This window comes from Cavia porcellus, unplaced genomic scaffold (assembly GCF_034190915.1).
Source record: "Cavia porcellus strain 051 isolate PalLab524CR breed Dunkin Hartley unplaced genomic scaffold, mCavPor4.1 scaffold_32, whole genome shotgun sequence".
In the NCBI taxonomy this organism is placed as follows: Eukaryota; Metazoa; Chordata; class Mammalia; order Rodentia; family Caviidae; genus Cavia; species Cavia porcellus.
In genome coordinates this window covers 29127907-29142431 of record NW_026947515.1, presented here as the reverse complement: position 1 = coordinate 29142431, position 14525 = coordinate 29127907, and the positions used below count along the sequence as shown (strand labels likewise).

The 14525-nt window shown below is 44.4% G+C and overlaps 1 protein-coding gene across 3 annotated transcripts in view; it reads right to left on the bottom strand.

The window, feature by feature from the left end:
• The window catches only part of Rptor (regulatory associated protein of MTOR complex 1), a 366523-nt gene that overhangs the window by 216697 nt on the left and 135301 nt on the right, over positions 1-14525 (bottom strand). The window lies entirely within an intron of this gene.

Here is a 14525-nt window from a genome sequence, read left to right as displayed (position 1 = left end):
CCATGCTGAGAGCCTGCTCCTCACCCACTCAACACATATTTACTGTGAACCATGACAAAGACCAAAGGCCTGCTGTGCAGCAGTCCAGGTCCAAGGCAGCTGCCATGCTGATACTGGGTATTTCTCAGAAGTAGGAAATCCCTCTGGACACATTTCTGGAACACAAGACAGAGACAAGCAATCCGATGGGACCTGTAGCACACACAGCAGCAGAGGCAGAGCTAGGAAGGAGATTCCTGCCCTCATCTGCTCAAAACACCCTATTCCTCAACTGGACTTTCATTGACCAGAGTTCAGGAAGCACCAAATTACCAAGACCTGAAATTACATACAAAACTCAGGAATCTTTATATATACAATCTATAAAAGGAGGATATTGTGGCAAAGGAAACCACATTAATAAAGCAACAGAAAGATTAAATATGTAGGAATAAGCTTAAGAAGAAATGTACAAAATGTAGTGAGAACTTGTCAACACTCTCCTGGAAAACATAAAACACTTGAACAAACAGAAAAGTGTTCCTGCCAGGGTAGGACACTCAACATTCTGAAGATGCCAGGCTTCCCCAGGCTCAGTCACACATCCGATGCTGTCCCAGTCAGTTTCCCAATGAGCTGTTCTATAGAATTATACAAGCTGCTACTTTAGTCCATGTGGTGGTGGTGGTGGTGGGGGGGGCATGCAAGAATATCCAGGAAAACACAAAAAAAGAAAGCCTAAGGGGAACAACCTCTACCAGTGCCTCTCAGTAAGAAGCGAGGGGGGAAAGAGACCATGCACAGGGAACTGAAACAGAGTCTGGAGTCAGAGCCTCGCACTCACCTTGGGTTCTCAAGTGTAGCATTTACATTACATGAGCAGCACAACGTTCTGAGCACTGCTTTGGTTAAAGGTTGTGCTGAGTTGTAGATAGGAGTCAAGAATAGGCCAGTGCAGACAACTCTGGCCTTGTGACAAGACACCAAGCCAGCAAGGAGGATGAGGGTCTCTACTTTATTTCTCTTTGTTTGGCTACAAAGAATTTTAACGATAAATCTCCAATAAAGAAGAGTGGGAGAGATCAGGAAGTCAACAAAACTATTTCAAACTGATAAATCAACACCACACAGCACAAACATATTCTTCAAAAAATCTGTGACCAAGATTCACCTGTGTATCGGCATTATGCTCTAGATGTTCACTGAAGAGGAGATTACACACGTCAATTTTAATAAATTTGCGCAAACTAAAAAAATAGTAATGTGTATGTTAGTCATTTTGATGGACTGTGTAAACTTTATTTTTAAAAAGAGATAAAATAAATAAAGCCCATGCCACGAAATAGCTTGAGAGAAAATGCAGCAAGGGTTTGGGAGCGCAAGCGGCTGCAAGGGACCACCTGGGCCCACTGTAGACCTCAGAGGAAGCTGAGCCCCAGGCCAGTCTCGGTAAGCACTTTCTGATACTCAGAGAAAGGGCAAGAGCAGAGTGACAGCTGGGTGAGGTGAAAGGCTGGGTTTCAGGTTTCCTGGCCTTGGTGTAGAAAAGGTTTACATTGCTGGCTCCTCTGCATTGATACAAAAGGTTGGCTTCATTAATTATACATGTTATAACTACGACTTAAGACAACATAAAATTCTCAATAATGTACTATACCAATGTAAACGTCTCAATAACTTACCACACTTCACACTTGAGTTAGCAGCTTTAGATGAATGTGGAAGCTGTAGAGTGGCTTTTCCAGGTTCTCTAGACTCTTCATACCTCTAAGCAAAGCCTATCAGAGACCACAATATCCAGCAACTGCAGCCCACAGAATAGTTTTGGGGCCTGGCCTGTGGTAGTGGAACCCGCAGTGCTTCCTCCCTCAGAAGCAGAATGCTACTGGCACAATAAAGTAGGACCACAGAGGAGACAAAACATTAACTCATAGTGCCAGGTTTCTGACTTCATTTTCATCCATCAAGTGATGTGTGGTGATGCGCTATCTGTACTGGGACTCTACCAGAACGCAGCTGGCTGGCCGGCCATCAGAGAGCAGAGTGCACAAAGAAGAAGTGGGGCTCAGAAAGGGAAAGAGGATCAGGAGAGAGATACTGGTCACCACTGCCCAGGAGACCCGAAATGACATCCAGTTCACATGACCCAAGAGGCTGGCCTTTTCACAAAATTCTGTGCTGAACCCTTTAGGCAGGAAATATTCTTTTCTCTCTCCCAACTAACTTATGTTGCTCACTCACACATGTAGGATTGTCTAAATTCCATTTGGATTGGGAAGACACCCTTAAAATTTACTATTGGGCACTGTTTTTACAGACTTTCCACAGCTTTACAACATATACAGTTATTACCAACTGTTATACAGTTATTGCTGACAACTGGGCTGCTAATGGCATTTATTATAATTAGTAAAGAAATGAAGTGATCAAATTCTATCTGACACTGAAGTTAATGTCAATGTATGGGAGAAGAGTGGGATTTAAGTGCTCAATAGTGAAGTAAGTATCCATCAAGCTTTTCAAATGCTTTGCTCTCTGAAACTTGGTATACAAAATGCCCAACACTTGCACCTTAAGGGAGACGAAGGTGTACCTGTTGAGTTTCAATGGGTTCAGTGCAGGCATGGTTGACTGGCTCCAAGGCAGAAGCAGCACGGCAGAGGAGCATGGGGGAGGAAAGCTTCTCACTCTATGGTGGAGAGAGAAGAGAGCAGGAGGGACAAGAATACACAGTCATGCCCACAGGGACCTACCTGCAACCAAGTCTCACCTGCCAACAGCACAATTAGCCATAAACTCATCATATGTAAGCAAAACATAATGGATAACCGTAACACTGTCATGGTCCAGTCACCTCCCCAAAGCCCCCCTCTGAATAGAGGAGACTTCTGGGTCTAAACCATTTTAGATCTAAATCATAACATGAATGAAGAGGGGCTAAAGAACATGTGGCTCTGTGACAGACTGAATATTCAGCATGTACCAAGTCCTGGATTTGATGTCCAGCATGAAAAAATTTTGTGCAAAGGAGTTGAAAAAATGACAGGCAAGGTTCAACTCTCCACTGACAGAATCTGGTTCCCAAAAGGTCACAGGGATAGTATGAGAGGGAAGTCCAAAAGTGGAAGGAACCTCTAAGGACCATACCCTCAGCACTCACAGGGTTCCTGAGGGCCACCAATGGCCTATAAAAGACAGTTTCTCCAGTAACTGGCACTAGTGTAAGATTTTTCCCCAGCCCCTGAGTTGGTGCTCTGAACCCCATAAACCCCATACCTGCTCTTCCAGATATCACAGAGCTGCTCAGACCAAAGCAGTAGCCACCAGCCACATGTAGCTGAAGTATGGCCAGTCCACAATCAAATATGCTCTTGGGCACAGTGGAACACACATGTAATCCCAGCAGTTTGGGAGGCTGATGCAGGAATGTCCTAAATTCAAGCCTAGCCTAGGCAATTCAGTGACTCTGTGAGACCCTGTTGCCAACAAAAAATAAAAAAAGGGCTGAAGATACTACAAAAACAAAACAAAATCTCAAAAGACAAAACCAAAATGAGATATGCTATAAGTATAAAATATAACCTGAATCTTGAAGACTTTCAAAGTTAGTAATTTTTATCTTGGGGTGGGAGTGTAGCTCAGGGTAGGATACTTGCCTATCATGATCAAGACCCTGGGTTCAATCCCTAGCACCACAAAAATAAAAATTCTAAAGTATTTCTGCATGTGTGTGTGTATCATATTGAATTGATAATATTCTGAGTATGTTGGAAAGTGTTTTGTTCTTTTTTTGATATCAGGGATTGAACTCACAACCTCACATTTGCCAGGGGAGGTGCTTAAATCTCTAGGTTAAAAAGCTCCTGGCCCTTACTAAATTTTATGTAAAAAGGAAGAAAATGACAGAGGCACCCTGATTCATCACTGATACACTGCTTACTTTTGCTCTGGGTGAAGCCACAAAGAGGCTCAGTCTTAATGTTCTAAACACTTGAATTTTGTTTAATCCCCTAAACCAAGATGAGAGTAGTCGATAAATGGAAACACATTTCTAAGGACAATGAAGGAAAAATTTTATTCAGATGTCATGACCTGGGTTATGTGTCCTCCACACTGATACCCACAGAAATCAGTACATTTTGAAGTTAGAAGATAAATTATAAGTAGAGATGGCTAGACATTATCTTCAAATGACAGTCACAAGAAGCCTTTCAGTGGTGGAGACTGCTTCAAATCCACACAGCAGCAAGCACCTCCTTTTGCCAGTACTTCGCCCATCTCCAAACAAGAACTTCAAACACGCAAAGAACCCAGTTAAAACACTCTCAGACTACTGTGATATGATCCGCATAAACCCAGAGCTTGGAGTTTTCTCTGAATCCAGGTGCTATTATGGCTAAACCAGACAGCAAACCACATCAGACTATGATAGAGGTTTTGCACTGGACCTTATATAAATCAAAATAAATACCTACATTAAGTTCGTTTAAAGATGCACCCAAGCTGAATAGATAGAAATAAGGCAAGTTAAATTTCAGCACAAAAAACTAGCTGACAGCCTGAGGGCAGAAGGGCCCAGGGCTACTCTCAAGACTTCCCAGGGAACAGATGGGAAGGTGCTGGCAAACATCATACCTGTTTCTACCTGCAGAGATTCTTACAGGGACAGCAAAGACTAAGACATAAGTCTCAAAAACATCTTTTCAATAAGTACTAAAAAAATGGTCTCAATTTGTTATTTATTTTTCTGGGACACTAAAAACAAAAACAAAATAAAACAAAAACCGAAAGCATTTTTATTTCTACCAAAACGAACAGGAAAATCATATGAAGAGACGAGTTGCATTTGAACAAGTTCAGTGGTTTTTGACTGTCTCTGGCTGCCCTTGCAAGGTGGGCCTGGTTGTCAGCTCTCCACTGTAGCCTGGCTCCAGCTGTCTGGGGCAGCATGTGTATACCCGTGGGATGACAACTGGCCAGGTGAGAATGCCTCTCAACTAAGAACAAATAAATTTACCAAGAAGTGCTAGAAGGGAACCTCCCCACCATGCACTATATAGCACTTGGGCCTGGAAGCCAAAAGCCTTGTATCTGGGCCCTTTCTCCCCTCCTCCCAATCCTGGGATGACTGGAGCAGGAATGGTGGAGAAAGTGCCAGAGAACGTAGCCTCTGCTCGGCAAGCAGAAAAGACCATGGTGAGGAAACGCCCTTTCGCCAGCAGCTCCTCGGGCCACTGGGGGTTTTATCAGACAATATGAAGAAAACAGCAAATACATCTTTGTACATGTTTATTCCCCACACATGCAAACTTTCTGAAATTTCCTGCTGTGTGTGACAGTACAAAGTATAGCTAACTATCATGGCTATTACTACCTTTATTACTACCTAGCTTACAATCACTACCACAGCAGTGCTGATTCATGCACGGCCCGTGACAGTATCTTAGGATGTGCTCACAAGCACTGTAGCCTCACACACAGAAGCCAGAGATACTGAGGCCAAATGTTCACAGCTTACAGAGGAGACAGGTCACCTCAGTGCATGATTCTCAGGAACGTCACGTGATTCTAGTTTTCCAACCCAGCCTCTCCTTGTGTACATTAACACTGTCTGTGAACAAAGAACACATTTTTTCTGAGTCAGAAAACTTCTGAAATGATATGCTGCAAACACAACTAGAAAAAAAATGTGCAGAACTTGCCAGACAGCAAAGCAGTAAGAAAGGGAAGGTACTGAAATTAAACCCAAGTCATTAATAGTCTCCCAACTTCCTGTTCCCATCCTGAAACCTGCTTTCAGGCTACAGCAATACTCATGAGAAGTGGAGAAAAGAGAAGTCACTCAAAGATGAGACACCCAAACTGAGAAGACTGCTAATCTGCATGTCAGTCTTCCCAGAACTGGCACATCTGCTCTGCAGTGTCAGGGCTTACTTGGAGTTCCACAAATCGCTGGGTGATTTCCAAGTGGAAATGTCAAAGATTCCCTGCTCGAGGTCTACATCCCACTTTCTACTCTGCTGCTATTGCACAGTTTTCTCAATTCTGATCTCTTCTGCACAGCTATTGAACTAGAATCTGTGAAGTCACAGCTCCACTGAAAAAAATCATTCACTGTCTCCTGAGATTACACCTAACAAGGAGTGTTGTTCTTGCAAACCATACATAAGGCCACAGCTGAAATCACTCAGAAACATCAATAAAATTAGGGATTTGTTATTTCTGACCTTGGCTCCAGCTAGATCGTGTCTTATGGGGTTCCAAAAAAAAAAAAAAAATGATTCAGCCTCATTTTCTTACCTATTTTGCCAAGAGGACACATTAATAGACCAGCATGAAAGGCACTCCGGATATTAATAATATGCCTCCTGGGGTTTGACAGGAATTAATTACTATTTTAAGGGCTTTGAAATGAGAAACACTAAATTAAATGTCACCATGCCACGGTAAGGTTTTGTTTTAAAACGAGAATGCCTGGATAATGGCTCCATGGTGTGAGAGACAAGAGTGGCAGATGAAATATCTAGTCATTTGGAGGATTTATGGCCATTTTCACTGGGCGTACAAAACGACAAAGCAAGTCTCTAAAATACTGCCTATTGTGTTAGTTGCTCCTGAAAAACCATATCTTGAGATGCAATAAAATACACACGTGGGAATTGTGGAACCTGAAGTAGAGGAAGAGAATTTAAAAATGAGTAACTGAAGAAGACACAAAGAAAGCCCTCTTTGAGTTTAATGAAGGAAAGGCAGCTCTGAGTCCATTTCTGCTCAGGGACAGTCAGTCTCCTGATGGTCTCCCACTCCTGCCACATTGGGTGACCTCAGACACTAATAAAACCTGGGAAGCATGCCTGCAATCCAATTTTGCAGTCTATATGTACACACAGCTTCACTGCTCTACAGCTCCTCCTCGCACAAAGACAGGCTTCAGGGACTGGAGAGCTGCGTGGAGGAGGGCTTTGCAAATGGTGGGATGGTTGGCAGTCTGGGCTCTCTCCTCAAATGCCAGTGACACTACCAATGTGTCTGAGGGTCAACCAGGACCACTCTGGGGAGGTCAGCCAACAGGTCCTTCAGCTACAGCCGGAGGGCCTCGCTGTGTGTGGCCTCTCTGAACAGGAGTCTAGCATGAGAACAGCTTGGGCATAGCTCTGGTGTCCCATTCAACTAGGAACACAGGAACGATGACTTCTGGACATCCCCCCATGTGCCCATGGCAGCAGAACATGTCCAGCCAAGGTTCAAGGGGCTGAATTGCTGTAGGAGATGCTGGCGGTTCTGTGTTTGGGCTGGAGAACCAGTGCCTGCGCGTAGCACCCCAAACGGAGCACATGCGCCCGGTGCTAAGTATAATAGTGCAGTGGTCACTGCAAACAGCAGCACTGTGTGTCCTCTGCTCTTGCCTCCCCGTTCTTCATGCTGCTTCAATAGGGCATTGCCACACTTAGCCTGTCCCTGTTAGAACCCTCTGTCACCAAGCAAGAGGCGAGTCTTGGTTCCCCAAGTGACAGGCTGGCCATCGCTCAACACCCCCACCAAGGGCTGGGCATGTAGCTCAGTGATAAGAGTGCTTGCCTAGTATGCATGAGACCCTGAGTTCAACCCCCAGTACCATATAAAAGTGTGTGTGATGGGGAGGTACCCCTTTATACTACCTTGGCTGGGCTCTCGCCACTCTCACACACTCCGAATGCTACCCTTCATCTCTGTCCGTGCTCCCCTTCAGTCCTCACACCTGACTATCACACAGCCTTGATCTTCTCGTGCTACATGCCTCTCCTGTGTGAACCTTCAGGAGCAGGTCTACTGCTGAGAGCCCCGCTTTGCCTTGGACTCAGCTTTCTAAACCAGAACCCAGAAATCTCAGGCTTTCCTTTGCTCCCTGTCTTCCTTCCTCCTTCAGCCAACAGGTCCAGGACATGTCCCTCAAACATAGCTCTACCATCTCTGTCTTCAGCAAGGCCAACCACCCTATCTTCAGGGCTCCAGTCTAAGCCACCTCTCAGTCCCTACTACTCTGTCAGAGTCCACTGACCAGACCCCCTGTTCTTTAAAAACAAACCCAGCAACAGCACTGCCTCCAAGATGAACTGTCATCCCCCAAAATGGCCCCTGACTGCCCCAACATGTGACATCAACATGCTTTCTGCTCATCCGGACCCTCTCCACAACCCCAGGGCCCTGTGCTCTGGTGGTTGGATATTTCTGCCTGGAATTAGCTCTAGTCTGCACCAGCACTAGTGTGGCTGCTTTTGTCCCCTCCACAGACCCACTCTACAATAAGGCTCAGACCACAGTCCTCTCACAGCCAACCTAGTCCTCCAAGTTCACAGTCCTAAACACAGATCTCTCTCAAGCACCCAAACTGTATTTACTAAGTGTTTACCTCTAACTAACCCATGCTACCTCTATAGCTTTGTCCTGACCCAAACCTTGGGGTTAAGTTTATATCAGAAAGAATGTAGGGAAGATGTTACACAGTCTATATTCTATGCTTCATTGTTCACATATTGTGTTTTCTCCTAAAGGTGCTGTTCTGTGTGGTTTTTTCCTGATGTTACCATTATAAAACTGGTTCTTCTCCCCAAGCCCTTATTAAAAAAAAGAAAGAAAAAAAAAACCCTACTCATATGTTTAAATAGAACTCTTGAGTCTCAGTAATGTGAAGGGAAGCTTGCACATCTGTCTGTGTGCTGCCTTGAGAATCATCCTGTCCTAAAGGGACCTGTAGCCAGAGGCCACCGTGCTGGCTCTGAGTCGCACAAAAAAAACCAGGCAGCTCCATCTGAATGAAACCAGAATCCTTTGCTGACCTGTCACAGAGAGTTGGCTCCTAAACAGATCAAAATCAGCACCAAACAGAATAGCCAGACCTAGTCTAGGCAGAGGAGATGCAGCATCCTTGGTCATGCAATGTCCAGCCCATCTCCCCTCATTTTGTACCTGTCCTGACCTGGCATCTCTGCAGTCTAAGTACTTACCATTCTGAGCAGAGACAGCCAGGGTTAACTGGCTTCTGAGAAATAAACAACATGGCCTTCAGAGGTCTACATCATGGAGGCCACAAGCTACTTTTCAACTGGTGCCAGCCCACATGTCCCATGGTGCTTCACCTCAAATGCCTGCTTGGCAGGAACCAGCTCACAGACTGCGGGTATTCCTTTATGCTCCCTCTTCTATGTGATGGCTCTTGCTCCAGGTTCCCCTTGCCTACAGTTTCTACCATGTCCCTCATGGCAGAGTGAGCTGAAGAGAAGTACGGCAGATGTGTGTGCACAGGCGAGCAGCTCCAGCATCAGGACTCACCAGGCATTTGACCTAGAATGTCACAGAAAGCTTTATTTTCCTCCCTTGCGACAAATAAACTAGCAAGATCCTTCCTGTTTGTGAGGGTGGCAGGAGAAGAATGGCAGAGTGTTCTCCCAGGCAGACAACCAGCAGCATCTCTAGCTTCTGCTGTTCTGAGCACTCACTTCCTATGCAGTCACCTTTCCCTCACCACCACCACACAAAGCTGACACTGCCATCACTCCTGCATTACACACAGGAAGCTAAAGCACAGAGGGGGAGGAAACCCCACAGGTGCACACAGATGGCACGTGGCAGGGCTCACTGCAAAGCCAGGCAGGCTTGCTGTTTACTGCTCACCACCCTCATGCTACTCGTGGAGACTGTGAAGCATCTTCTATGTGTGTAAACTGGAAACAAGCAAGAGCAACAGACTACAAGAGCTCTCTACCAGGCAGCCCCATGGTCCTTAGGGCCCAGCTCCCTCCCCCGCAGCTGGTCCCTTTGCTCTGTGTCTCTGGCTCAGCACTGTGACTCTGACTTAGCACTGATGATGATAGCCATATCTGATAGACTCCCCAGGATCCAATACAGAGATGCCAGGAACTGTCTGGAGGGCCACACAGCTCTGATGGAGAGAGCAGATCACAACAACCTGAATCATTCACTGCTCCCAACCTGGCCAAACTACTCCAAATCACACCACACTGTCTTGGAAAAAGCCATGCTTGCCTTCTCCAGTTAGTTAGTGAATGTGGATCACTGCCAGCAAGACTGAAAGGGTATCTACTAACCTTTCAGTCAAGGAAAAGAATAGAACACCAGGAACCCAAAAGGCCATGTGAGAAGGGGAGGAACCCTGGTTACCAGCCTAGCACCCTCATAGGACATGTGCTCAGATCTACAACCTCGTCCTGTGCCACTGCCACAGCTCACAGAGAACCCCAAAGACAGCTCTCATTTAGACACAGTACACATTACCATGTACCATGTGAGCAACTGCAAGCTTGCTGAAGACCTGCCATCTACGACAGGAACAAAATGATAATCCCTAGCCCAAGGCCCCACACTGCGTGGGAAATGGGTATTTGTTAAACCAGGCCTGCAGAGCAGTCTCCATGGCCATGCTCTCTGCACCATCACCTGAAAACAAGCTTCAAGGGGTCACTCAAAGAAACCTACATGTCAAAGGAACATGTGGAGAAAGAGGTACCTACCTTCTATCTTCTGCCAGCTGCATTTATTCTAACTTTTAACTTTTTATCGGTACCGGGGATCAAACTCATGACCGCCTGCTTCCAAGGCAGGTGCTTATGCCGCTGAGCTAAACCCCCAGCCCCTTACATTTATTCTAAATAAAATATATAAGAGAACAACAGCAACTAAGAGGAAAGCCAAAATTTTAGGACCTGTCATCATTTGGTCTGTATTTGTCAACTCAAATTACCAACTTTCATGGAAGCATTCTTGATCACGATTTATTTGCCTCACAAGAAAATTTCTAATTTTTATCAGATTTCTATTTGAGCTCACAATGAACCCCTGTCAAATGTAAACCTACACAGAGCACCAGAAATTTGGGCAAAACTCGGTACAATGAGCTGCTAGTTCAGGCCACAGCTCCAAGGACCACAGAGAACTCTCCAGTTGCTACCTAGCCTCCACATTTAGTGTTCCAGGGATCCTTGGTCCAGGCTGTGCTTACCAGTTCTGCTACATGTTCTCTGGTACATGAGCTGGTGTCCTCTCACTGGCACTTGAGAGATGCCAGGATTTCTTTCTGCGTTCCCCAGGAGAACCACCTGGATCTCCACTGTGAGGAAGAAGCTCACGTACCTACAACATGCAGGAGGACACATGGGACTTGTACCATGCACTTGCAGGCAAAAAATGATAACAAGGACACTGAGGGGAGGAGCACAAGGCCAAGGTAATGCCTCATATTTGAATGCCTATCTTTCTAGATAGAGTAGCTTTATATGAAAATTGTAAGATCATTGTCTCTCCTTCATGTGATATTCAATAAGAATTGCTCAGGCCAGGGATATAGATCAGTGACATAAGTGCCTGCCTGGCAAGCACAAGGTCCTAAGCTTGATTCCCAGTAAATAAATAAATAAATAAAATTTCCTCTTTAATTTGCAAAAAACACAGAAAAGAACTAGCATAGTCCGTTTACAGCTCAAAATCCAAAAACAGATGCCACAGCTCCTAGATGAGGCTAAAAGCACTGTGAAGTAGAGCTCATGGTACCTCTTTAGAACTGCTCAGAAAATGTCCTGAGCTAGCACCCAAATGCTGTCCTCCTGTGGGACACTTCTGCCCTACAGGCCTTGCAACATCTACAGACAAGTCTGGAATGGAGGGTCCTACTGCCATTTGATGGATAAAGGCCAGGGACCTGCTAAGCAACCTACAACTAACCCTACAACATGCAAGGGCATGGTTACCACCACAACAAATTACTGGACTAAAATGGCAACTAAAATGGCTGAGTTTAACAAATCACTTTAGAAGAATGAATGGAGTTTTGATTTTAACAAGCATACATGGATTCTAACCTGACACAGGCCAGGGTTGCAGTTAACGGCACAGTGCCTCTGGCAAGCATGAGGTTATGAGTTAGATTTCCGGTACAAAAAAAATCATCAAAATCACCATCATCATTTAATCCAGCAGAAAAAAGCAGTAGAAAAATGTGAATTACACTATTATTCATTTAAGAAGGAAAGAAACAAATGTAGATATGTGTGTGCATAGACATGCCTAGATTAATTTTTTATTTATATATGCAAATGGTATTGAAGTGTTTAAATGGTTACCTACAGAAGGAAGGAGGAAGCTGCTGGAATGGATAGGAAGAACAGTCAGGCTTCTGTGGAGATACCTTGCTTGTGTATTTAACTTTGGAGTCATAAAATATTTTACACAACTACAAAACAAAATTGAATTTCAAAAAAGCAATCTTTGAAGGAGGAGAGGGAAAAAGGAATGAAAAAGGGAATTAAGATGTTTTATATACAGGTACCAACTCCCCACAAGGAACGTAAACATTATGTTCTACAAACATGTCTAATTTTTAAAATGCAATCCTTAAGAATCATAAACAAACCACATATCCAAGTAAGTACTCAGCAAAGCAGAACAAATAAAACCTCTTTAGAGGGCCCTTAAAGCAAAGGAATGTGCCCTAATTCTGAGCCAGTGTTGTGAGGAAGGGGCCAGAGCCCTTCAGGAGCAGCTAACAGTGACTGTGCTTTCCAGAACTGCTAAGAAAGGGCAGGACAGAAAACTGAGCATCAGTGCCGGTGCCCATGAACTACGTGGACCACCAGCACGGAAGGAGGGAGATAAAGCTGTAAGACCCAAGTGATCGGAGAAAAGGCTTGTAGTCTTGAACCGGAGTCGGCAAGAGTGCATACCGGATTTCATCTCCTAGACACACAAAATGAGAAAGACTGAGTGTGAGCAATGCGCATGCCAGGAGCCTGGAGTAAACTCTCTAAAAACCACTTCGCACCAGTGGAAACAGGGAGACCTCGGAGACTGGGCTGATTTCAGGCCTGGGGCAGGACATGTACAAAATGAACATAGAACATCCTCACTTGTCTTGCTAGACAGAAAAGAAGCAACCAAACACTTCTGACTCTCTATCAAAAAGCTCAGGAGCCAACATCACAAGGCTCACATTTGCCAACAGCACAACACCATGAGCATTAACAATTAAACAAGATGGGTTCTGCACGTTAAAGAGGACGGGCAGCCCCCCCCCCCCACAAGACACCTTACTGGTTACCTCTTGAGAAGATCACTTATCAGTTTAAAACTGGTAAATAAAGGGCAGTAAGTACTAATTCTGGCTTTCCTATTTCAACTGTACCTCAAGTGAGGCAGATTTTTAACTTATGAGAAGAAGTGTCTTTCTCCAGAGACAATCCAGTTAGCAAACAAGGAGGAATGATAGAGTCATAATCATGCCACCATTCTGTGCTCTCTCATGAATGCAACCTGGTGGTGCTTATCAATAGCTGCTTACAGATAGGCGTGGTGGGACACACCTGTAATGCCAGCACTCAGGACACTGAGACAGGAGGATCACTATGAATTTGAGGCCAGCCTGAATTATTTAGTGAGATCTTGTCTTAAAAAAACAAAAAAACAAAATGAAACTATGAAACTAGCCATTTATATCACAAGGAGAAGACATCCAGAGGTTCTGTGCAAGGGAAGGAAGATTGTGACACTGATGCTGAAACACGGTCCACTTTCCCAGAATCTCTCTAGACAGACACATGGCCTTAGGCAGAAGTGGGGACTGATTTTTAAATTAAGTCTAGGGTTAAAAGAGCAGATAACTAAACCATAATGCATTCACCTTACCTGTACCCTCATTCAAATAAATTCTGTGTGTGTGTGTGTGTGTGTGTGTGTGTGTGTGTGTGTATGAAACTACACCAATACTTATCTTTAGAAACACATGGAAATATTTGCAGATGAAATTATATGCTGTCTAGAATCTGCTTCCAAATAAGTCTGAGGAGTGGATGATAGTGTGGATAAAGGTAGATGAGGAATAAGCTACTGACAATTGAAGACAGGCAATAGGTATACAATGAGATTTTCCATAATAAAGGATTTTAAAACAAATTAAGCCATAAAACAAATAAAGAAGTAAATGAGCAGACAGCATTTCAAAAGGTTTCTATGATTTAAGAAATGCCCCTATAATACTTTTATACAGAGGTCCATGGTAAAAGCAAAACATACTGTTTTAATTGAAATGTATGAATCCTTTTCCCAAGGTATAGCCAAAGGTGTCTAGAAAGGTAAAAATCTTAAATGTGTTTTAAGTATAGGTACACACATCAATAATCCAGACAATTGTTATCTGAGGATCCAGATGTGCTATCTGAGAAAAATTTTATAAACATACACTGATACTCACATACCCCAGATAACCCTCTTCACTTCTACACAGGAAAGTATAACAATTATACTTTCAATTGGAATTGTCAATTACCAACAAGGAAACATCTTTGGTTTTCGCTGCAAAGCAACAGGCAGGTGTTCCCGAACCTCCCAGCTAACATCCAGCAGCCTTGGGATCCAGGTGCTGGCAGTATGGTACTCTCCACAAAGGGTGCTTACAAGCATTTCTGGTCACACTGCCCCCTACAAGGACCCTGCTAACACCAGGCTGAGGCCCCAGTGGCTCAGGAAAGCCAAGATGGGGAACAGTTGATCCTGACCCCTGC